We start from the raw sequence: 20,507 nt of genomic DNA on the forward strand, positions 1-20,507 counted from the left end.
ATGACATCACTGATGACCTCATCCAGTGAATGTGTGTTTTTCTGAAAATTAAATATGTTTTATATATGTATATCTCAAGGTCGATGGAAGAATAAATGGGTATATAAGTGCCTAAATGGATGATTTGTTTTTGAAAAATTTATTGTGTAACTGACTGATTAAGTGTATCATAGTGAATATATGGCTTAGTGAGTAATGTTTAAATATGTAAATATCTGTATCAGTCTCTCACTTTGTGTATAAGTGGCTGCATGGGTTGGTGAGTAGCTACATGGGTGTCTACATAGGTTATTAGTTGGTTTTTTGAGTATCAGTCTGAGTGTCTGCATGGTTCAGTGGGGGGTATTACGGAGTGCATAGGTGCACGAATGAGTGACTCACTGTTTGTATGTGTTGAAGACAGCATGTGTGCAGGACTGTATGGGTGGATGAGTGTGTGTATGGGTGTGTTAGTGAGTGAATGACTGTCTCAATAGTGTCTTTATGAGTAACTACATATGTTTGAAACTAGTATATGTGACTATTGGTGTATATAAGTGATTATATGTGAGAGTGAGAGATTGAAAGAGTTCCTGTATGAATAAGTATGTGTTTCTATAAGCAAGTAAATGTATGTTTGATTCTTTATTAGCATGAGTGACTATGTGTGTGAGTAACTCTATGGCTGAGTGGCATTGTGTAACAGGATGTATAGGTGTATGAGTACATATGATGAGTGAGTACATGTATGAGTGACTGTATAGGACTGTTGGTGAATGAGTGGATGTGTATGTGGATCTTAGAATAACTGAAGAGGTTGTTGTAACTGGTATTGGTATGTCCATTGTTTTGAAAATGTTAGTCTCTATTTTTGAATGTGTGTATCAAAGGTTATATTAGGGTGAAAGGAGGTCTGCCACTCTATCACAAGGATGATGTCATCAGTGATGTCATCAGTGATGTCATTTGAGATGTCATCAGTGATGTCATGAGTGATGTCACTGACCATGTCATGAGTGATGTAATATGTGACGTCATCAGCAGTGCATTTCGGGCGCGCGAGTTATAGTTAGCTGAACTAACTATAACGGGGGAATTTCAATGGTTTTGTACAAGTGAAAAGTCCAGCGAACTATAACGCCCCTGAAACCTATGGTTTTTTCAGTGAATTTCTGAGGTTTTTTAAATGCTTATTCCTAACTATAACGTGCCTGAAACCTATGTTTTTTTCTGTGAATTTCAAAGGTTTTTTAAATGCTAATTTCTAACTATGCCTACAGAGATAGGACATGCGAAGAAAGAAGAAAAAATGCACAGAAAGAAAAAAAAGAAGTGCAGAAAGAAGCACCAGAAGTCCTCAAAGATGAAGAAAAGTGCAGGAAGAAGGATGACGTGCAGAAACAACAAAAAGAAGAGCAGAAAGAAGCCTTGTTGCAAAATCATCCTGTACCCTCAACTTTTTCAGACGGATACTGGTGGTAACTGAGTCTGACTAACCAGTCCTAGAGCCAGTGCTATGTTAAAAGACACTTAGAATACAGTGAAAACACCTACATACACTAGGGAACATTATGCGTTGGGGTCCCCCTGTGATTAGCATGACCTCCTCTGTAAGCCCCTAGTATATAATAGGGCAGGGGGATTAAAACTACCTCTTAAAACGGGCCACAGGGCATTTTTGCACACGTTAACTCAGGCCCCGTCCCCTCCCTTCACCACTGTGTAAACACGCCCTGTGTCCGTTTTTAGTTGGGAGATTAAGTTAATTTGAATCCTGAGGGTCCCTACGGTCCAACTAGCCCACTAGGTACCTCCAGTAAGTGCCACAGAGCTGTGTTGCAGAGAGGTGTAAAAAGTGGCACGGCCTGGACCACCTCTCTGCAATGCAGCTCAGTGGCGCTTAATGGAAGCTCTTGGTGGGCTAGTTAGCCCCCAGGGGCCCTCAGGATTGAAGGGAAATTATATCCCCAATTTAAAACGTGCCATAGTGCGTGTTTGCACACGTCACCTCAGGCCCCGTCCCCTCCCTTCACCACTGTGTAAACGCGCCCTGTGGCTGTTCTAAGTTGAGAGATTAAGTCCCCTTGAATCCTAAGGGTCCATAGGGTCAAACTAGACCACTAGGTACCTCCAGTAAGCACCACAGAGCTGCGTTGGAGAGAGTTGTAAAAAGGGGCTTGGCCTCAGAACACCTGTCTGCAGCACAGCTCCCCGTCGCATACTGGAGATGCCTGTTGGGCTAGTTGGCCGTCAGGGACCCTCAGTATTGAAGAGGAATTAATTCCCCAACTTACAACTCGCCAAGGGGCACGTTTGCAGAGTGCTGCAAGGAGGGGGCATGGCCTCCGGCACGATGCCAGTCTTTTATTTATTTTATTTTTTTAAGAAGGGGGGCTGTGTGGTTCCCCTTCTTATTCTAATTTATTGGCCCTGATGACCCCATCCCGCAGGGCCTGTCTCCTAATTATATTTTTTTGAGAAAAAACATTTGGAAGGGCGCCGCGTGGCCCCCCTCCCAAGGCCTTAATCGGCCCCAGGGACCCCAATCCCCAGGGCCGGCCACTGTTTTTTATTATTTTAAAAAAATATATATTTATAGACACACCTAGGACATGCTGGAAAAACCGTACGTCCATTAGAATTAATGGGGTAACCCAGTAACCCTCAGAACCTGGGTGAGTACATGGAGCAGAAATATTGGTTCTGTTGGCAATAAACTTAGTTTAAACGACACTACATGTGTTCAAAGACTATTGAAAAAAGTGTACTTAATCACAGTTATACACACACATATAAAAACCATTAATTTGAGAAACACAAAAAGATGATTTTCTTTTTCGCTGTATTTGAATACACATAAATATTATTACAATACAGGACTGACCAAAAAACCAATAAATTAAATCACAATATATTCAGTGACCAATAGTGCATAATGACATAACAATCAACACAAAATTGACATCAAAAACTACATATATGTACATTGGACAAAAATATATTTTAAACATGGATGATCCAAAATCAATAGCATATCACACCACAACATATATCCTTCAATATTTAAATGGTGGAATTGCATGGATCAATCAGACAGGTAACGTCGACGTTTCGACCCTGAGATGAAGTGTAGATTTATACGCATCGATGACGGGTCTTCATCAGGACAATAATATATATGTCAGCCTGCAATTACAAAACGTATAATCAAAAAACTATGTCGGACAAACCGTACGTACCTATCACCATGACGATTTGCGTGATATTCATTAAAAGGCGAACATGCATACAATGAATCCACGTGGAATGTATTTACACCACTAGTGAAGCTCTGACATGTCTGATGCCCTACCGTGCCTAATCCCGGTAGACACCCTTGTCGTTTTTTTATACAAACATGGGTAGCTATTGACGGGCACATTTAATACACACGCACACCAAGCCATTCAAAGGGGATTCGTCAAAAATTCGCCAAACTATGCAAGAAACCCCCCTCACGGTTAATAAAACACACATCCACTGCCGGATGTGTAATACTTTTTATTTTACTCTCTGGAAAGGGGACGAACATCACTTGAGAGTCACAGCGCGCTCCTGGCAGAGCCCAATGCTGTGTTACACCCACCATTGCCTGCCGAGTGCCACACACCTCTGTGTTGTATTCCACTAGCTAGTGCATATGCTATGACACTCTCTATCCCATGTGCATTGTAACACCACCCCGTGAATATGTCATGCCACACTTGTCTTCACACGGGTTATATTGCCCCATCTAACGTGCCTTCCTCGATGCCTATGTTATAACGCACAGCGCTATGCCATACATATTACAATCTGGGATCCATATCTTTGTCACAGTGCATATGCAACGTTACACTCCCCAGCACATATTTTATATTACAACTTTAGAGACTAGTTAGGTTACACAACACTGCCCTGTGCATATTACACTCCAAGGCGCATATCGCATAGCACGCGCTAGTGCCTGTGCTACCTCGCGCTCTCCAATGAATCTGTCACTGCGCACAATGTATTGCATATTATATCACGCCCGGTTCATCTTATATCACACTTTTTGGTGCATAGTTTATACCATACACTATATCTAGTTTTCATTTTCAATCGTGCTCTATATAACACTGTGTGCACCTACCCTTTTCACGGGCATTACATTTTGCGAAAGGGGGTGGAGGGTCAGGGGGTGTTTCTGCCAAGTGAGCCCGGAGTCACAGTCACAAACGTCCTCTTCTTTCTGAATAAAAGTGAGATTATGCTGCATACTTGTTCATATTTTAAGTAGTTCGCACAGACACGCGTTTTAAAAACAATAAAGTTCCTAATACCCGCCTTCTCTGAACAGTTAGCTTGCTGCCCCATCCCCCTCCTCCCTATCATCTGTTGTGTGAATCCATGGACTAGCCTCCTCCCTCCTGCCATGCAAGGTCTGATGTGCTGCCACTGCACTCAATTTGGTATGATATACCAGTCCACTCCTCCTGCCCTCCATTGCCCAATTCTATGCCCCATCATTGACCTCCTGCTTAAACTCTGTGCTTAGCTTGCTGCCCCTATTCTCCTTCCCCCTGCCCTCCGATGTCTTTGTGCATGCCCCTGCCCACCATGTTCCATGGACCTGCCACTCCTATCTACTCTGAGTGTTCTGTTGAGCTGCCACTCCCCTCCCACCTGCCTAGCATTGTCAGATGACTGTAACCTGTCCCTGCCACCTCCACCCTGCCTGTCCACATGTCATGCCCCTATCCTCTTCCTCCTGTCCTACATGGTCCATTGTACTGCCACACCCTTCTGCCCTCCCTGGTCTGTTGTGCTGCAACTGCTCCTCCTGCCTGCCCCGTGTGGTCTGTTGTGAGGCCCCTTCCCCTGAACTTTCTTGTCTTTGCACAGGTCCTGACCCTCCCTTCTATCCTCCATCGTCCTTTGTGCATGCCCCTGCACCCTCCTTCTTGCCCATCATAGCCATTGTACTGCCACTAACCCTCCCACTTGCCATGCATGGTCTTCTGTGCTGCCATGGCCCCTCCCACCTTCCCTGTGTGGTCAGTTAGCTGCCCCTGACCCCCTCCCACCTTCCTTCCATGGTCTGTGTGTATGCCATCACAGTCTCACTCTTGCTCTTCATGGTGTGTCTTGCTTCTAGTGCCCATCCTGCCTGACCTCCATGGTTATCTTGCTGCTCCTGCCCTGCCCCCTTACCCCCAGCCCTCTGTTTACATGTGCAGACCCTACTCCCTCCCTCCTGGCTTGTCTGTTCCATTGTAATGCCCCTGATCCGTCCCTCCTGCCCTTTATGGTCTGTTATGCTGCAGATTTGTCTCCTGTCTGTCCATTATGGTCAGCTAGCTACCATTGCCTCTTGCCCCTCTGTTCTCTGTTGTCCATGTGCATGGTCCTGTCCCCTCCCTCTTGCTTTCTATGGATTGTTGTGCTGCACTCCCGTCCCGCATGCCATGTGTGGTGTATTGTGCTGCTGCAAACCCTGATGCCTGCCCTGCAGGGTCAGTTTGGTGCACCTCTCCATGTCCCTCCTGTCCTCTGTTATCCAAGTCCATGTCCCTACCCCATTTCCTTCCATGATCCAATGTACCATACTTGCGAACATTTTGAACTTGGTAAGAGGGAGATTTTGAAAAAAAACTGGGGTATTGATGTTCCCCTTTGAGTTACATTGAAAAAGAGGAGATTGTAGACAGGAGACAGATCAAATAAAGCCCATTTGAGCTTAAAACATTGGACGTTTCCTGGCTGAATCGGGTCTGTTGGCATGTATGGTTGTACTACCATTGCCTCTTCCTTCTGCCCACAATGGTCTATTACATTGCCACAGCCTCTCTTGCAAGTCCTGTATTGTTGGTTTGATGCCCCTGCCCCCCTTTCCACTGCCCTCCATAGTCTGTTGTGCTGCCACGGCCCTTCCTGCCTGCTCAGTGTGGTTACATTGTTGCCTTTGCACCCTCCTACCTGCCTTCAATTTTCAGAGTGCGTGCCCCTGGCCTCTGCCTCTCAACCGTATCCTAATGAACAACTAGATTGCTAACATTCTATATTTATTACAAAAGTGTGGAACGCCTGACGTCATCTTGATGTAATCAAAACTGTAATACCTAGAGCATTTACTTTAGAAATTACATATATGAGAGGGTCTTATTTGCATCAAAATTATGGTTAGTGCTCTAAAAGACTAAAATAAGGACATATTTTCTGAGTTTTCAAATAGCAGCAAAGCACTTTTAACCCCTTCAGCGAGGCGTGGATTTCCGCGCCACGCTGAAGGTTCCGTGCGCGGGCGGGGCCATGACGGAGCGGTTCCATCATGCGCACAGCGCGACCGTCGCGCATGACGGAACCGCTCCGTCACAAGCACGGAAAGGGTTAAATTGTTTGTTATCTTTATGTTTTTTTATCCAGTTGACCACTTGATTAAATGTTGCACTTAGGGGAGAGGATGTGGTGTTACTTCCAGAACTGCAGACTTTGCAACTGGGGAACCAGATTGAAGCTTCTGCTTCAGCTCGACATTCTGTTTTTCTGGTCAAATCACTTAATCTCCCCATGTCTACAACCAAAATGAATTTGTTCTTGTGTGATGTAACCAATGCTCATGTAAAGCACTCCAATACCTGACAAGTCTGCACTATATACAACTGCAAAAACACAAAATAATAAGTGTTTTGCACACTTCTGTCATTGGGCTATATTTGGGCTACATCTGGGTGATTTTGGGCTACATTTGGGCTCTTTTGTCTCCGGTGGCCATCTTGGGAGATTTATTTGTTATGAAGTTTCCTAATTTCCTCATGTACTGCAGTCTCCTCAGTAGGGAATGCTTTCAGTTTTTTACTTTGATTCCATCATGAAGGTATTCAGATATGTCACACATTTGCCATAAATTCTGAATGTTAGCACTCTAGTTGCTCATTAGATCACTGTAGTAAAACTACTGTTCACCATGGAAGTCTGCTCCTGGTATTAAAAGTGCATGTTTCAGTCTGCATGTCAGAATTTTTTAATGAAATAGAAGAGGATTTGAGAAGTCACTCAAAATGTGCCCTCATTTTTCTTTCTTCAGCATTAATCATAATTTCTATGGAAAAATGAACCCCCTCATTGTGTTCCTTTTTAAATTAAATGTTTTGTGTTACCAGTTTATTCCAATCAAGATGGCTTCAGGTGTGCCATACTTTTGTCATAATGAAGACAGTAAGCGCTCTAGTTGTTTTTAAGAACACTCTGGGACATTCTGTCATTGGGCTATACTTGGGCTATATCTGGGTGATATTTGGGCTACATTTGGGCTCTTTTGTCTCCGGTGGCCATCTTGGGAGAGTTATTTGTTATGAAGTTTCCTAATTTCCTCATTTACTGCAGTCTCCTCAGTAGGAAATACTTTCAGTTTTTTACTTTGATTCCATCAAGAAGGCATTCAGATGTGTCACACATTTGCCATAAATTCAGAATGTTAGCACTCTTTTTGCTCATTAGATCACTGTAGTAAAGCTACTGCTCACCAGGGAAGTCTGCTGCTGGTATTGAAAGTGCATGTTTCAGTCTGCATGTCAGAATTTTTTAATGAAATAGAAGAGGATTTGAGAGGTCACACAAAATGTGCCCTAATTTTTCTTTCTGCAGCACTAATCATACTTTCTATGGAAAAATGAACCCCCTCATTTTGTTCCTTTTTAAATTAAATGTTTTAAGAGTTACCACTTTAATCCAATCAAGATGGCTTCAGGTGTGCCATACGTTTATCATAAGTAGGACTGTTAGTGCTCTAGTTGTTCTTTGGAACACTCTCGGAAGCTGCAGTAGAACACAAAGGAATCAACTGACAGTCTCTGCCCTTGTTGGATGTACATGTTTTACTGAGAATGTCAGACTTCATTCTCACATGACTGAGAAAGATAATGTGAATTTACAGAAAATAAGCTCTCAGTTTAGCTTATAGATCACCTTCCAAACCTCTGTGGGAAAAGCATGAGAAAATATTTTTCTCTCAATCATGATATCCCAGCAGAAGGCTTTTTCACATGGTGAAATCACCTTAGAACATACCACAATTCCTAAAATGAGTATGGTACCATCAACAAATGAGTTATAATGTAACTAAAGTCTTAAAACCTTCTATTAACTGCAATGCTTTTTAATGAGGTGCTATCATGTATATTGGTCCCAAGATGGCTGCCAACACTTCTTGGATGAAGTGCTGACAGCCAATCAGATCTCAGGATGAGATGTGTGGTTAGGCTCCGCCCAGATATGTATGTGATTTTACTTTTGATTTTCTCAGGAACTACTGAACAGATTGACACCATATATGCAAAAGGCACATCCCTGAGCTGAGGACTACTTCTCTGCCAAATTTCAAGTAATTCTGTTCAGCCGTTCGGGCTGTACCTTGGACTAAAGGTCCCTATGGAAAATTGCATGGGGAAAACGCGTTTTGGGACCCCCCTTTTTTCTCAGCCCCCGCTTGACGAATCCCCCCGAGACTTTCAGGGTAGGAGCGGAGCGGAGCGCCCCACCTATTTTGAAAATTTCGCGAGGATTCGTCAACCGGCGCCAAAGTTATTCCAAATAGAATGTTGCGGATTTCCTATGGAAACACGGTCCTAACTATAACTATCTACTGGCGACCGCCAGTAGATAATATATATATCAAAAATGCTGCTTTTCACCTTACGACCTTCCGTCCAATTTCTTGTTCGGCAAAGCAGACACGGACCCGAATTTATGTGCTTAAAATAGCTTTTTAATGCCGGCCATGATATATATATATATATATATATATATATATATATATATATATATATATATATATATATATATATATATATATATATATATATATATAAATATATATATTACCTACTGGCGGTCGCCAGTAGGTAGTTATAGTTAGGACCCTGTTTCCATAGGAAATCCGCAACATTCTATTTTGAATAACTTTGGCGCCGGTCGACGAATCCTCGCGAATTTCTCAAAATAGGTGGGGCGCTACGCTCCGCTCCTACCCTGAAAGTCTCGGGGGGATTCGTCAAGCGGGGGCTGAGATAAAAGGGGGGTCCCAAAACGCGTTTTTCCCATGCATTTTTCCATAGGACCTTTAGACAGGGCTACAGCCCGAACGGCTGAACAGAATTACTAGAAATTTGGCAGAGAGGTAGTCCTCAGGTCAAGGAAGTGCCTTTTGTAGGTTTGGTGTAAATCTGTTCAGTAGATTCTGAGAAAATAGCCTTTAAATCAATATATATATCTGAGCCAGCTTACGGTACGCTTACCGTAAGCTTACCGTACGCGTACGGTGGCGTGCGCGAGCGCGATTCTGATTGGCTGTTAGATCTTAGTAAACATTCGAATCGGCCGAAACCAGGAAGCGGCGGCCGCCATTTTGTGTATTTCACTCCGGTAAAAAAGAGTGATATCTTGAAAAGGGGGCAAGGGAGAGAGTTACAGACCCCCTAACATTTGTAAGGGGGTCAAAGAAGGACAGAAAAGTACAAAGAAAACATTTATTGATTTTTTTTAAAAATCACGGGGTATGCGTACGGTAAGCTTACGGTAAGCGTACGGTAAAAAAACAAAAAAAAAAAAATGAAATTCAGATTTAAGTGTTTAGATATTAGGGGGCTCTAAAAAGAGCCGTTGTGTTTATCAAGTGATTTTTTAGTGGTACCTACAAGTAAGTACCGATGCAGAGTCTAAGGTTCAAGAGGAAGACTCTGTTCCCTTCATCATTGAAGTGCACACCATCTCCTCTATAAATGTCTTGCATGTCGTAACGCAAGTTGTTGTGGTAAATGGAACCCATACCATAGTCACGGAGGAAAGCAGAAACAGATTTGTTGACGTGCTTTCTTGCTTTGTCAATCTGCGGACAGAAATGATTGGACCAGTTCCATTTTTGCCTTTGGCATATGTTAGAAAACACAAAGGCAGTTTTAGGGAAAAGTGAAAACAGTTGTGCAAAGGTGTCCTTCATAAGCATTTCCAGACCTACCCCAGTCAAAGTGCCTAGGTCATTGCCACCACAGTGCACTATTATGAGGTCAGGGTGTTGGATTGGCATGAAGGATTTCACCAATGGCATCAATTGGTGCCACTTTAACCCTCTCTGACCAATCCATTTAATGTCTACATTTGGCAAAGCAAGGTCTCTCACCATACCTGTTTTCTCTGCAAACTTTTCACTCCAGAAGACATAGCTGTGCCCTACAATCCACACTGTGAACATCTTCAAAGGAGAACTTGATGCACTCAGGAGGTGTCTTTCAGTAGAATGGCAATATGAAAAGAAAGACAGTTTGGAAATGGAGGCATACATATTTTTTTCAAAAAAAAAAAGAACTGATTGGCTGTTTCATACCATTCTAGAATAAAAACTAGGCTGTATGTGTAAATTAATAGAAGCATGTTTTGTATTGGTACAGAAAAATGTGTTACCAAAGAACAGTACTATGGATTTGCTGTTAAGTTTGAAAAGTCAAGCACTCTTGCTCTGTGGAATTGAAACATTGTTTGGCGAACTTCTGACCTGACTCCACACAGCAGTGTTCCATGAGCTGTTGCTATGGTAGCAGGCAGAAGTCAAGTTGGGGGAAGGGTACTAGGCAGAAGTCAAGTTGGGGGCAGGGTACTTTTGGAAAAGGGTTGGTTTTCAACCAATAGAAATGTGTGATTACATTTGAAAAAAAGGGGCAAGCACTGAGATTTGAAACTTACATGTATATGTGTGGAAAAATAGAGGGAAACTTTGCCATTATCTGGTTCTGCTGAGAGGAGAGAGGTGTAGAGAACAGAGATCCTGGCTCTGATAATCTGCTGTTTGAGTGCCACATTTCTTTCACAACTAACTAATTTTAAAGGTGAGGTTAGAGTTTGAGAGGGGATGTATATGGTAAATTAAGAAATGAATAATAGAAATGTAATTCTTTTTGTTGAAGTTGCGTTTATTATTTTCTGTTTTGGGAGAAATTTAAATGTGAGGAACATGTAAAATAATATGGACTATGTTTTCACGATAAATTAAGGTGTATTGGTATAAAAAATGAATAGTTTAAGGGTTTGAGGTTGGACTCAGTAATGCAAATACATTCAGCATCACTAAGGCTGGTTGCCCTTGGTGGAATGTAGGCAGTCACCCAGGTTACACATGTTGGGAAATATAGGCAGAGATTTATTGTGTACAACTCTGGTAATTTTATATTTGCATTAGTAGGAAAAAGGGGGAGCGATTTTTTGGTGCAGAAGCAGACTCTTAGCACACACCCAGCTCCTTTCCATGTATAATCATGCACAGTATTTACAAGCGAGTGGGGTTTGAGGTTTCAGTCTGTAATGCAAATACATTCAGCATCACTAAGGCTGGTTGCCCTTGCTGGAGTGTAGGCAGTCACCCAGGATACACATGGTGGTGGTCTGAAAAAGCAGTTTGGACATGTGCATTTAAAAAAATCTGAAAAGTGGATTCATAATGTGTCAGTCTGTAAAAGTGATAATCACTTGCCAAAAAAAAAGAGCAGTAAGTGTGCATTCAAATTGGCAAAGAAATTTCGTTTTGTGACTAATGTGAAAACATGACTCTGTGTGCAAATAGGAATTACAGGCAGAGATTTATTGCGTTTTGCTCTGGTGATTTCACAGTTGCATTAGTAACTCTGTGGGAAAAGCATGAGAAAATATTTTTCTCTCAATCATGATATCCCAGCAGAAGGCTTTTTCACATGGTGAAATCACCTTAGAACATACCACAATTCCTAAAATGAGTATGGTACCATCAACAAATGAGTTATAATGTAACTAAAGTCTTAAAACCTTCTATTAACTGCAATGCTTTTTAATGAGGTGCTATCATGTATATTGGTCCCAAGATGGCTGCCAACACTTCTTGGATGAAGTGCTGACAGCCAATCAGATCTCAGGATGAGATGTGTGGTTAGGCTCCGCCCAGATATGTATGTGATTTTACTTTTGATTTTCTCAGGAACTACTGAACAGATTGACACCATATATGCAAAAGGCACATCCCTGAGCTGAGGACTACTTCTCTGCCAAATTTCAAGTAATTCTGTTCAGCCGTTCGGGCTGTACCTTGGACTAAAGGTCCTTATGGAAAATTGCATGGGGAAAACGCGTTTTGGGACCCCCCTTTTTTCTCAGCCCCCGCTTGACGAATCCCCCCGAGACTTTCAGGGTAGGAGCGGAGCGGAGCGCCCCACCTATTTTGAAAATTTCGCGAGGATTCGTCAACCGGCGCCAAAGTTATTCCAAATAGAATGTTGCGGATTTCCTATGGAAACACGGTCCTAACTATAACTATCTACTGGCGACCGCCAGTAGATAATATATATATCAAAAATGCTGCTTTTCACCTTACGACCTTCCGTCCAATTTCTTGTTCGGCAAAGCAGACACGGACCCGAATTTATGTGCTTAAAATAGCTTTTTAATGCCGGCCATGATATATATATATATATATAAATTCACTGAAAAAACCATAGGTTTCAGGGGTGTTATAGTTAGCTGGACTTTTCACTTGTACAAAACCATTGAAATTCCCCCGTTATAGTTAGTTCAGCTAACTATAACTCGCGCGCCCGCAATGCACTGCTGATGACGTCACATATTACATCACTCATGACATGGTCAGTGACATCACTCATGACATCACTGATGACATCTCAAATGACATCACTGATGACATCACTGATGACATCATCCAGTGAATGTGTGTTTTTCTGAAAATTAAATATGTTTTATATATGTATATCTCAAGGTCGATGGAAGAATAAATGGGTATATAAGTGTCTAAATGGATGATTTGTTTTTGAAAAATTGATTGTGTAACTGACTGATTAAGTGTATCATAGTGAATACATGGCTTAGTGAGTAATGTTTAAATATGTAAATATCTGTATCAGTCTCTCACTTTGTGTATAAGTGGCTGCATGGGTTGGTGAGTAGCTACATGGGTGTCTATATAGGTTATTAGTTGGTTTTTTGAGTATCAGTCTGAGTGTCTGCATGGTTCGGTGGGGGGTATTACGTAGTGCATAGGTGCATGAATGAGTGACTCACTGTTTGTATGTGTTGAACACAGCATGTGTGCAGGACTGTATGGGTGGATGAGTGTGTGTATGGGTGTGTTAGTGAGTGAATGACTGTCTCAATAGTGTCTTTATGAGTAACTACATATGTTTTAAACTAGTATATGTGACTATTGGTTATATATGTGAGTATATGTGAGAGTGAGAGATTGAAAGAGTTCCTGTATGAATAAGTATGTGTTTCTATAAGTGATTGTTTAAAAGACTAAGTATGTGTAAGTTTCCGTAGAAGTAAGTGTGGTGGTGTGTGTATAACTGTATATGCAAGTAAATGTATGTTTGATTCTTTATTAGCATGAGTGACTATGTGTGTGAGTAACTCTATGGATGAGTGGCATTGTGTAACAGGATGTATAGGTGCATGAGTACATATGATGAGTGAGTACATGTATGAGTGACTGTATAGGACTGTTGGTGAATGAGTGGATGTGTATGTGGATCTTAGAATTACTGAAGAGGTTGTTGTAACTGGTATTGGTATGTCCATTGTTTTGAAAATTTTAGTCTCTATTTTTGAATGTGTGTATCAAAGGTTATATTAGGGTGAGAGGAGGTCTGCCACTCTATCACAAGGATGATGTCATCAGTGATGTCATCAGTGATGTCATTTGAGATGTCATCAGTGATGTCATGAGTGATGTCACTGACCATGTCATGAGTGATGTAATATGTGACGTCATCAGCAGTGCATTGCGGGCGCGCGAGTTATAGTTAGCTGAACTAACTATAACGGGGGAATTTTAATGGTTTTGTACAAGTGAAAAGTCCAGCTAACTATAACACCCCTGAAACCTATGGTTTTTTCAGTGAATTTCTGAGGTTTTTTAAATGCTAATTCCTAACTATAACGTGCCTGAAACCTATGGTTTTTTCTGTGAATTTCAAAGGTTTTTTAAATGCTAATTTCTAACTATGCCTACAGAGATAGGACATGTGAAGAAAGAAGAAAAAATGCACAGAAAGAAACAAAAGAAGTGCAGAAAGGACCAACAGAAGTCCTCAAATACGAAGATAAGTGCAGGAAGAAGGATAACGTGCAGAAAGAACAAAAAGAAGAGCAGAAAGAAGCCTTGTTGCAAAATCATCCTGTACCCTCAACTTTTTCAGACGGATACTGGTGGTAACTGAGTCTGACTAGCCAGTCCTAGAGCCAGTGCTATGTTAAAAGACACTTAGAATACAGTGAAAACACCTACATACACTAGGGAACATTATGCGTTGGGGTCCCCCTGTGATTAGCATGACCTCCTCTGTAAGCCCCTAGTACATAATAGGGCATGGGGATTAAAACTACCTCTTAAAACAGGCCACAGGGCGTTTTTGCACACGTTAACTCAGGCCCCGTCCCCTCCCTTCACCACTGTGTAAACACGCCCTGTGTCCATTTTTAGTTGGGAGATTAAGTTCATTTGAATCCTGAGGGTCCCTAGGGTCCAACTAGCCCACTAGGTACCTCCAGTAAATGCCACAGAGCTGTGTTGCAGAGAGGTGTAAAAAGTGGCACGGCCTGGACCACCTCCTTGCATTGCAGCTCAGTGGCGCTTACTGGAAGCACTTGGTGGGCTAGTTAGCCCCCAGGGGCCCTCAGTATTGAAGGGAAATTATATCCCCAATTTAAAACGTGCCATAGTGCGTGTTTGCACACGTCACCTCAGGCCCCGTCCCCTCCCTTCACCACTGTGTAAACGCGCCCTGTGGCTGTTCTAAGTTGAGAGATTAAGTCCCCTTGAATCCTAAGGGTCCCTAGGGTCAAACTAGACCACTAGGTACCTCCAGTAAGCGCCACAGAGCTGCGTTGCAGAGAGGTGTAAAAAGGGGCTTGGCCTCAGAACACCTGTCTGCAGCGCAGCTCCCTGGCACATACTGGAGATGCCTGTTGGGGGCGCGTTTGCAGAGTGCTGCACGGAGGGGGCATGGCCTCCGGCACGATGCCAGTCTTTTATTTATTTTAATTTTTTAAGAAGGGGGGCTGTGTGGTTCCCCTTCTTATTCTAATTTATTGGCCCTGATGACCCCATCCCCCAGGGCCTGTCTCCTAATTATATTTTTTTGACCCCAATCCCTAGGGCCGGCCACTGTTTTTTATTATTTTAAAAAAATATTTATTTATAGACACACCTAGGACATGCTGGACAAACCGTACGTACCTATCACCATGACGATTTGCGGGATATTCATTAAAAGGCGACTATGCATGCAATGAATCCACGTGGAATGTATTTACACTACTAGTGAAGCTCTGACATGTCTGATGCCCTACCGTGCCTAATCCCGGTAGACACCCTTGTCGTTTATTTATACAAACATGGGTAGCTATTGACGGGCACATTTAATACACATGCACACCAAGCCATTCAAAGGGGATTCGACAAAAATTCGACCAAAACTATGCAAGAAACCCCCCTCACGGTTAATAAAACACACATCCACTGCCGGATGTGTAATACTTTTTATTTTACTCTCTGGAAAGGGGACGAACATCACTTGAGAGTCACAGCGCGCTCCTGACAGAGCCCAATGCTGTGTTACACCCACCATTGCCTGCCGAGTGCCACACACCTCTGTGTTGTATTCCACTAGCTAGTGCATATGCTATGACACTCTCTAGCCCATGTGCACTGAAACACCACCCCGTGAATATGTCATGCCACACTTGTCTTCGCACGGGTTATATTGCCCCATCTAACGTGCCTTCCTCGATGCCTATGTTATAACGCACAGTGCTATGCCATACATATTACAATCTGCGATCCATATCTGTGTCACAGTGCATATGCAACGTTACACTCCCCAGCACATATTTTATATTACAACTTTAGAGACTAGTTAGGTTACACAACACTGCCCTGTGCATATTACACTCCAAGGCGCATATCGCATAGCAGGCGCTAGTGCCTGTGCTATCTCGCGCTCTCCAATGAATCTGTCATTGCGCACAATGTATTGCATATTATATTTCACGCCCGGTTCATCTTATATCACACTTTTTGGTGCATAGTTTATACCATACACTATATCTAGTTTTCATTTTCAATCGTGCTCTCAGGACTATGTTCTATATAACACTGTGTTCACCTACCCTTTTCACGGGCATTACATTTTGCGATAGGGGGTGGAGGGTCAGGGGGTGTTTGTGCCAAGTGAGCCCGGAGTCACAGTCACAAACGTCCTCTTCTTCCTGAATAAAAGTGAGATTATGCTGCATACTTGTTCATATTTTAAGTAGTTCGCACAGACTCAATGTTTTAAAAACAATAAAGTTCCTAATACCCGCCTTCTCTGAACAGTTAGCTTGCTGCCCCATCCCCCTCCTCCCTATCCTCTGTTGTGTGAATCCATGGAATAGCCTCCTCCCTCCTGCCATGCATGGTCTGATGTGCTGCCACTGCCCTCAATTTAGTATGATGTACCAGTCCACTCCTCCTGCCCTCCATTGCCCAATTCTATGCCCCATCATTGACCTCCTGCTTAAACTCTGTGCTTAGCTTGCTGCCCCTATTCTCCTTCCCCCTGCCCTCCGATGTCTTTGTGCATGCCCCTGCTCCATCCTTTTTGCCCACCATGTCCCATGGACCTGCCACTCCTATCTACTCTGAGTGTTCTGTTGAGCTGCCACTCCCCTCCCACCTGCCTAGCATTGTCAGATGACTGTAACCTGTCCCTGCCACCTCCACCCTGCCTGTCCACATGCCATGCCCCTATCCTCTTCCTCCTGTCCTACATGGTCCATTGTACTGCCACACCCTTCTGCCCTCCCTGGTCTGTTGTGCTGCAACTGCTCCTCCTGCCTGCCCCGTGTGGTCTGTTGTGAGGTCCCTTCCCCTGAACTTTCTTGTCTGTGCACAGGTCCTGAACCTCCCTTCTATCCTCCATCGTCCTTTGTGCATGCCCCTGCACCCTCCTTCTTGCCCATCATAGCCATTGGTCTTCTGTGCTGCCATGGCCCCTCCCACCTTCCCTGTGTGGTCAGTTAGCTGCCCCTGACCCCCTCCCACCTTCCCTCCATGGTCTGTGTGTATGCCATCACAGTCTCACTGTTGCTCATCATGGTGTGTCTTGCTTCTAGTGCCCATCCTGCCTGACCTCCATGGCTATCTTGCTGCTCCTGCCCTGCCCCCTTGCCCCCAGCCCTCTGTTTACATGTGAAGACCCCTACTCCCTCCCTCCTGGCTTGTCTGTTCCATTGTAATGCCCCTGATCCGTCCCTACTGCCCTTTATGGTCTGTAATGCTGCAGCTTTCTCTCCTGTCTGTCCATTATGGTCAGCTAGCTACCATTGCCTCTTGCCCCTCTGTTCTCTGTTGTCCATGTGCATGGTCCTGTCCCCTCCCTCTTGCTTTCTATGGATTGTTGTGCTGCACTCCCGTCCTGCATGCCCTGTGTGGTGTATTGTGCTGCTGCAAACCCTGATGCCTGCCCTGCAGGGTCAGTTTGATGCACCTCTCCATGTCCCTCTTGTCCTCTGTTATCCAAGTCCATGTCCCTATCCCATTTCCTTCCATGATCCAATGTACCATACTTGCGAACATTTTGAACTTGGTAAGAGGGAGATTTTGAAAAAAAACTGGGGTATTGATTTTCCCCTTTGAGTTACATTGAAAAAGAGGATATTGTAGACAGGAGACAGATCAAATAAAGCCCATTTGAGCTTAAAAACATTGGACGTTTCCTGGCTGAATCGGGTCTGTTGGCATGTATGGTTGTACTACCATTGCCTCTTCCTTCTGCCCACAATGGTCTATTACATTGCCACAGCCTTGAAGGAGGGTAGATTTTGTATCACAGGGGGCCCCTGGCCCGTTCTGTCCACACCTGAAGTATGAGACCCTTGTCCTTGCCCTGCCAGCCGCATTTGTAGGCCGTATTAAATTGACCAGCGGGTCCTGTGTTGCTATATAATTATCCTGAGACATCCTTACCACTCAGCCAGCATAAAACCCCTGTGTAGGCCCTTCTGTTCAATATGTAGGCCTCTTTGTTAAATTGACCATAGCTCTGCAATTTTAGTGTATAGCAGTCTGAAGGCAGGTCTGCGAGGCCTTCTGCTCCAAACTAGTAGCCCCCACCCTACCCGAGTGCTCCGTGCTCGGTATCAAAGTTCAACATCCCACTGAAGCTGTCGACATACAGTAGGCTGCATCCTGGACTGGTACTTGCTTCCTGGGCAGGTTTCCCGCTTTTAAGGAAGTGGCAACCGCAGAGCGTCAAGTTAGGAGAACTGAGGAGATTTTGTACATGAATATATTGAATTCCCGTACAATACCCATTATTTTCTGCTTGCTCTATGGAACTTACGATAAGCGATTGGCCTGAGAGACTGACCTTTTCACCCAGTCCATTGTCAGCATTAAGTGGGTAAATGACGAAATGTCTGGTAAAATCTGCAGACGAAGCTTTTGGGTAGCATACGTAGGTAGGTGTAGCGTGCAAAGGAGCCCACAAAATGATATAAAAAGGGAGCACCCACAGATATCGACGGACTACCTCGCCGTCTGTATGTAGGTTAACAGGCAGTGCAGGTTTTCCCCAAGAGCTGGGAGCTCTTGTCTTCCTTTGCTTAAAATGTCTTGCTCTGCTTTGCTTGAAGTATCTTATTCTATTTTACCTATATGAAATGTCATGTTATGTTTAACCATTGTTCTCTTTACTTTTGCATTTAAAAGATTTTGTATTGTAATTGCAGGAATGCTTGCTCTAAGAGTAAACGTGAGTGTTCCTAGGTAACATTTTCCTTGGTGTAACTTGTTTCTCATGATGCATTTATAGATGTGTTTTCTCTCTCTTTCTGTCAGTACATTAATTGAGATACAGAGAATATCATGACAGCTGTATGATTATCTGGATTCTGTATTTTGTACTTTATGTCTCTATTCTGCGGTTTCTTTGAAGTTGTATCTTCTCATTAAACTGCCATTGTATTCTGCCACCAATTCCATGTCTCATATGTCTGTTTTCTTCATTTTTGGAGCAAGCGTTCCTAGGCACCCCGGCTCAAATTAAGGTGCCCCTTTTGTCCCTGACTCACTCTCCTGCTCAGTTCTGTGGTGGCTCCCGGGGCTCTGGGGACCGCCTCTAGCTTCCTTGACCCGTAATAGATCTTCCCTCCAACAGCCTCTCTTGCAAGTCCTGTATTGTTGGTTTGTTGCCCCTGCCCCCCTTTCCACTGCCCTCCATAGTCTGTTGTGCTTCCACGGCCCTTCCTGCCTGCTCAGTGTGGTTAAATTGTTGCCTTTGCACTCTCCTACCTGCCTTCAATTTTCAGAGTCCGTGCCCCTGGCCTTTGCCTCTCAACAGTATCCCAATGAACAACTAGATTGCTAACATTCTATATTTATTACAAAAGTGTGGAACGCCTGACATCATCTTGATGTAATCAAAACTGTAATACCTAGAGCTTTCCTTTAGAAATTACATATATGAGAGGGTCTTATTGGCATCAAAATTATGGTTAGTGCTCTAAAAGACTAAAATAAGGACATTTTGTCTGAGTTTTCAAATAGCGACAAAGCACTTTTAAATTATTTGTTATCTTTATGTTTTTTTATCCAGTTGACCACTTGATTAAATGTTGCACTTAGGGGAGAGGATGTGGTGTTACTTCCAGAACTGCAGACTTTGCAACTGGGGAACCAGGTTGAAGTTTCTGCTTCAGCTCGACATTCTGTGATTCTGGTCAAATCACTTAGTCTCCCCATGTCTACAACCAAAATGAATATGTGCTTGTGTGATGTAACCAATGCTCATGTAAAGCACTCCAATACCTGACAAGTCTGCACTATATAACACTGCAAAAACACTAAATAATAAGCGTTTTTCACACTTCTGTCATTGGGCTATATTTGGGCTACATCTGGGTGATTTTGGGCTACATTTGGGCTCTTTTAGCTCCGGTGGCCATCTTGGGAGATTTATTTGTTATGAAGTTTCCTAATTTCCTCATGTACTGCAGTCTCCTCAGTAGGAAATGCTTTCAGTTTTTTACGTTGATTCCATCATGAAGGTATTCAGATATGTCACACATTTGCCATAAATTCTGAATGTTAGCACTCTAGTTGCTCATTAGATCACTGTAGTAAAACTACTGTTCACCATGGAAGTCTGCTCCTGGTATTAAAAGTGCATGTTTCAGTCTGCATGTCAGAATTTTTTAATGAAATAGAAGAGGATTTGAGAAGTCACTCAAAATGTGCCCTCATTTTCTTTCTTCAGCATTAATGATAATTTCTATGGCAAAATGAACCCCCTCATTGTGTTCCTTTTTAAATTAAATGTTTTAAGTGTTACCAGTTTATTCCAATCAAGATGGCTTCAGGTGTGCCATACTTTTGTCATAATGAAGACAGTAAGCGCTCTAGTTGTTTTTAAGAACATTCTGGGACATTCTGTCATTGGGCTATACTTGGGCTA

The sequence above is a fragment of the Triturus cristatus genome, chromosome 8 (assembly GCF_964204655.1).
Source record: "Triturus cristatus chromosome 8, aTriCri1.1, whole genome shotgun sequence".
In the NCBI taxonomy this organism is placed as follows: Eukaryota; Metazoa; Chordata; class Amphibia; order Caudata; family Salamandridae; genus Triturus; species Triturus cristatus.